The sequence below is a fragment of the Gigantopelta aegis genome, unplaced genomic scaffold, assembly GCF_016097555.1.
Source record: "Gigantopelta aegis isolate Gae_Host unplaced genomic scaffold, Gae_host_genome ctg4372_pilon_pilon, whole genome shotgun sequence".
Lineage (NCBI taxonomy): Eukaryota > Metazoa > Mollusca > Gastropoda > Neomphalida > Peltospiridae > Gigantopelta > Gigantopelta aegis.
In genome coordinates this window covers 52,915-58,914 of record NW_024533825.1, presented here as the reverse complement: position 1 = coordinate 58,914, position 6,000 = coordinate 52,915, and the positions used below count along the sequence as shown (strand labels likewise).

At 35.1% G+C, this 6,000-nt stretch overlaps 1 pseudogene; it reads left to right on the top strand.

Annotated features, from left to right (window-relative positions):
- Window positions 1-1,250: 1,250 nt before the first annotated feature.
- On the top strand, window positions 1,251-5,782 carry LOC121392728 (annotated as a pseudogene).
- Window positions 5,783-6,000: the final 218 nt, after the last annotated feature.

The window sequence follows — 6,000 nt, the reverse complement described above, 5'->3', positions numbered from 1 at the left end:
ATGTGTGTGCTGTTATAAAAGATTTCCGTACTCCTTACTGTGGGCAGCTGTTCTTGGTTTCTCTCAATAGTTGGTATCTTATGAAAATGGAGCTGATCCTCTTTGCCATTGATGCTATCGGCGCCACAGCATTACGCTATGCTGTAAGTTACTGAATGTCAATATTGTCATTAAATCATGTCTATCTTTTTACTCCCGGCTCAGAAAGATCACGAAGTACTACATCTTAGTAGAACACTTTGTTGCTAAGTTTATTTTATAGGGAGACTGTTAAAGCATTGCTTATTTGAGCAGACGAAGGACATACCTATAAGAAGGTCGTACAGGATTAATGTGGGGCCAGCTGAAAGAGTTAACTATACTTTTGTGAAAAAATGATTGAGAGAAACATCTATGTTAATGTCAAGATATTAATGGAGTCCACCCCCCAAGTTGAGGTTCGCTATAAAGTGTTTTAGTAGTATTTTTAGCTCTACATCTAGCTGCTTAACTGGACAGTCTGAGATATCATCTTTAATTCAGTCATTTTAAATGGGTGGAGTCAAGTGCCATTAACTACCACATCTTTTTATAGCATGGTGCTGATGTGAATATTATTGATAACAATGGATAAGTCCATATTTCGAGCATGTGAACGAGGACAAGTGAGGTTGTATTGACACTGTCTTCAACAGGTGGGCCCGAGTAAATCAGTTGCTTGATGGATATGGACGAACTTTCTGCACTGGCCCAGCATCTGGTGCTATGATTTTATCATTACTACTCTCCTCCACAATGGTTTACCATGAATGCTCTAGATGATGGGAGGTAAAAATATGAAAAACCCCTTTAATTATCATATTATTTGTTCTTTGTAGACATTCTGCTTACATTGTGCAGCATTTGCTGGTTCCTTAGCATGCTGTACTGAACTCTTAATTCTGATATCAATTTTAATCAACCTGATAATGAGGGGGTTACTCACTCTGCCTTGGGCATGTGCTGGTGGTAATATATACCATGTGTCCATTTCTTCTTAGCGTTGGGTGCTAAATCCTAACGCTATGGGGGATGCACACCCCTCAACGATTAACACCACTAGAGTTATGCTATATTAAGGACTCATGACTTGCCCAGTTACTTGTAGAACAAGGGAGCGCTCACTATTTCCAAGCATACAAGAACTCTCTGCTACTATGAGACCACAAAATAATACGAGGATATGTGACAAGAAAAAAGATGCTCTTCAACAGCCTAAAGAGAGCCACTGAATGGTGTGGTTAGTCCCTGAACCCTCAGCAAAGACAAGGAACAAGTCCAGTCAAATCATTGAAGGCTCCTTGACTGCTCACCCGGATAAGTAGGTCCGTTGTATCCCCAGATATTATGATATTGTATTGTGTATAGAGATTTTGAATTGCAGTTAGCTCAAGCTGAACAGCAAGCTCGTGTGTGGCCCTTGCAAAGTGCATCATCAGTAAATATATATAGTATTAATAGTTTATGATTACTATACCTTATATAGAGAGCCTTACAAAAGTGAACTAGCACAAAAAGACAAGCAAAGAATTAGTTTGGCATCGACAAAAAATTAAAGCTGCTCTCATAATCCAATTAGTATGCGCAAGTAACTATGTTGTGTTTACTTACTAGATTATACTTGTTATCCTTATAAAGTATAAGAGAAAGAAGCAATTATTAGAAATTGAAGAGGCTTAAAAGAAAGCTCTAGGACAACAACTTGTAATTAGTCTTTTATGACAGGGCGCTTCTCATAGCCACACCCTTTAGGGATTAGATCATTGGCGACAGGAGATAGCTGCCTTAGTGATCCCAGTTAGCTTGGAGACAATACCAACGTAGGAAATTATTACATTATTCTCTTAGAAAAAAACAGATATTGCCATCAGTGGACACCAAGGTATAGTATTGATCACGTTGTCTATTATTTATTTATTCTTTATCAGTGTTCTAGCTGCTAAGCAACGCCTTTAGTTGAGAAAGTTTATGGTAAGCCACACCCCTTCATTAAAATAATTATATTTATTGTTTTTATAGGACAAGAATTGAAAGTGGTTCAATACGAGCCTCCAAAACCACGCCCCATGGTCCGTCCGGCCTATCTTGAGCTTGTTCCTTCACCAGCTGGTATGAAAATATATTGGATTATTTATTTTTACATTTTATTATATTTTAGCTCTTTCCTTTAACTTTGCTGTCTACCAATATCAACATTCCTTAGCATGACTCCACCCATTTATCTAATTATTAATATTACAATTTTATTTATTTTAAGTGTGCTCACGTGATATAAAGCTAAAAGTTATTATAAATTATACCACGGTTTATTGTTACTTTATTTTTAAAAGGTCGCAGCGTGGTATAACGAGGTGAAATTAACAAGTATGTGTGGTAAGTGACACTTGTTATTGCTTTACCAGCTATTTTTGTGGCAGGTTTTTTGGCTACCTCAATCACCTGGTCCCTCGTACCAGACAACGCATTTTAGAATATGTGTTGAAAGGCCTGCAAAAGGTTAGAATATCGAGGTTATTGACAGTGCAGGTGTGGCTTTTGATGGAGAACACGAGGGGACATTTAAACTAGGTGAGCACCTAGAAATATATATCATCATGAGTGTTAATTAGTCCAGCAACAACTCAGTATTTTCCAAATTTAGGATAATGGGGTGTGAATTAGATTTAAAAACCTCTGATAGATTTAAAAAAACATTGATCTGTATATTTTTTCCACATTTGTTAAAGACAGTAAGCTAATTTTAATGATTGCAAACTACAATATGAGACAGTATTTCTGTAGTATTTACTACTAACCTTTGCCCCTTTTTACAATGACAATATTTTTCAAGCTTTTCACTAGTAGGCAGATGACTCATGTATATTGGACTACTTCTCCAATATTATATAAATAGCATAATATAATGTAATAAACTGAAAGTGTCCTGGTAATATCTAATTGCATTCCAGAGACAGCGATTACCTGTTAGTAATATAATTACAGCATATCACAGAATGTAATCATTGATAATAAATGTCTTCTCTCCGCATTTCTTCCTTCCTTTATTTTTAACCTTTATGTAATAAATACCCATTTATGTTCATGATATCCTTTACCTTTTAACAACACACACACTATATAGTCTTCATATTAATAAAATCACATTATTAGACTGATAATATTTATAGGTTATTAAAAACTGGCAAAGTTCAATTGTTAAATGATGAGGTCTTTATGACAGAAGATCTTGACTTTAGTTTGTCCTGCCTATACATGTTGGAATTGCTCACACTCGCTGGCCACACATGAGTACCAAATGAAACTAACTCTCATCCTCAACTTCAGATCCTAATAATGGTACAAAAAATAAATGGGACACATTATTATTATTTTCTATTATAGAATTTGTCGTTTGTACATAATGGTATTATTACAAATTATAAAGATATTAAGAAATTTCTTGTAAGTTAATTAATACAATAATATTATATAATAATATAATCTTGTATTTTTAGGAAGAACGAGGATATGAATTTGAGAGCGATACAGACACTGAAGTTATTCCTAAACTCCTCAAATATCTCTATCACTCTCAGTTAACAGACGAAGGTCCTCCCCTCATTTCAGAACTTGTTGAGCAAGCTATAGCAACAATTTTGTAAGTCTTTGATTAAAGAGGTGTGGCTACATTAATTAGCTTTCTTGATAGGGAAGGAGCCTTTGCATTGTCTGTAAAAGTGTTAATTATCCTGGAGAAAGTGCGTTGCTAGCAGGTAAGAAGTTCATTGGTTGCCATGGAAACTAACCTAAATTATTATATTAGCGAGGTAGTCCCCTGTTATTGGTATACAATGTGATCACATATTTTAATTGATGACATTCTTCATCTTTATTTAATGGTGGATCTGGTACTCATCTTGTTGTCATGGCAATAATAAATTAAGTATGTTGCATTTTTAGATACTTTCCGTACTTCCTGATAGCCCAAAGTTTTCATAACCCCCTGATGTTAAACGTACTAATAGCTTACTATTTTAAAAACCCCGGCACCATTGAATGTGACAGACAAATTGAATATTTCTTTGCTTCAGATGCAAGGTGGTTGTGACTAATAGGTGTGGCTGAGTATTATATTATTTTGATTATAGTGCTGTATTGAGCATACAAATAAAAGTTATATTTCTTGAAGATGATATGTGGCTGCTGTAAAGAATGATGGATGTATGTTATATTGATATATTTTGATTCTCTCTCTCTTTCTCCTCTCTCTCTCTCTCTCTTGTAGCTCTTTCATACATCATGTTAGAAAAAAGCAAAGCAGTAGCCACAGAGAGAAAAGTAACATACTTTGAAATGAAATTGCAAGAATTATGAAAGGTCTTGCTTCACACTTTTAAACACAATGCCACACCCATCGCTCCACTCCATCAGTAACTTTGATTCAACTTTATGCAAAAGGAAAGTCTTTGAACAGTCGGAAGTGTCATGAAATACAATGAGGGGCGTGTCATGTTTGATGATTACAAAGGTATAAAACAATTGAATAACAACATTATTTTTTAATAAATTATTATTGTTCTTGGAGTGTTAAAAGATCATATCCCCATGATCAGAAGATGTAACGACTTCTCTTTATAGCTTGTGGTACGAGCTATCACAGTGCTCTAGCTGTAAGTTAAGGGGTAGCCCTATAATTAATTAATTAGTCACCACTTTGTTAGACTCGACAATTTAATTGAAGAACTGACAGAATTACCAGTTGTGGTAGAATTGTCTTTCAGATTTTTCTAGACAGAACTACTCCGATATTTCGTGATGGACATCACCTTCTTTATTTCACAGTCTTGTAGTCCTGTTATAATACATATATATTGTCATGTTGATAATCATGTGACCAGGAGAGACAGCCGTAGTTTTAAATGCTCTGCGTTATTGTAAAGCTAAAGGAGCATTAACAGTGGGTTTTACTACTAACTACTGGCAGTTCTATTTCTATAGTAGAGAGACTCATTGTGGTGTTCATATCAATGCTGGACCTGAAATTGGAGTTGCAGTACTAAGGTGAAAGTCTCTATACTCATGTGCCTGGAATAGGAATGTGTCTTTGTTTTCATAGGCCTATACTAGTCAGTTTGTAGTCCTGGTTATTTTGCTTTAGTATGAGCAGAAGATGTCGAGTAAGTCTTCAACCTCGACGTCCAGAAATCATTGACGGACTCAAGATGCATCCTAGTAAGTCATGTGACATGTCCTGTGATGTTGTGTTGACTATTTAATTTATCAGACTTGATAAGGACGGCTTAGAACAAGAATCATGAAATAAACAATTAAGCAGCTGAACTCTATCAAAAAACGTAGTGTTATTGTAATGGGAAAGGGTTATAATTATGCTACATGTCTGGAGGGAGCATTGGTAATTATGGGGGTGTGGTTATGATGAATTTCCTTTTTTAATTATAGAAAATAAGGAGTTGACTTACTTGCACTCAGAGGTGATATTAAGTGGTGAGATCAAACATGGACCTCTGCCAATGATTGATGATAAAATGCCAGTCATTATGATCATTATGAAAGGACAATGTACATACAGTAAGTTATTATATAATAGTTAATATCTATAATATATAATAGTTAATATACTACACATTCTATTTTCCATCTAGAAAAATGCATCAATGTCTTTAGAACAGGTTTCTGCCCGAGTGTTAGGTTGGACACACCCATTAGAATTCATATTTATGATAAAACTTTAATTATTACAGGTCGTCCCATTGTTTATATGTGAAGCAGGTGATAAGGAAGTCACTCAACGAGTGTCTCGTGGTCTCCAAATACCCTCATATTGTAGATTGTTTACAAGGCATTGTTAACAGTCATACCTCTCAACTACTCTCCTACCATATGCTGTGATGAGAGGATATGATGTAATTATTAATGTTGCTGTAATTAAATAGTTATTACAATAAATTAGGTTGATTGTCCTCGTCATTTGGCAAAAAGTGT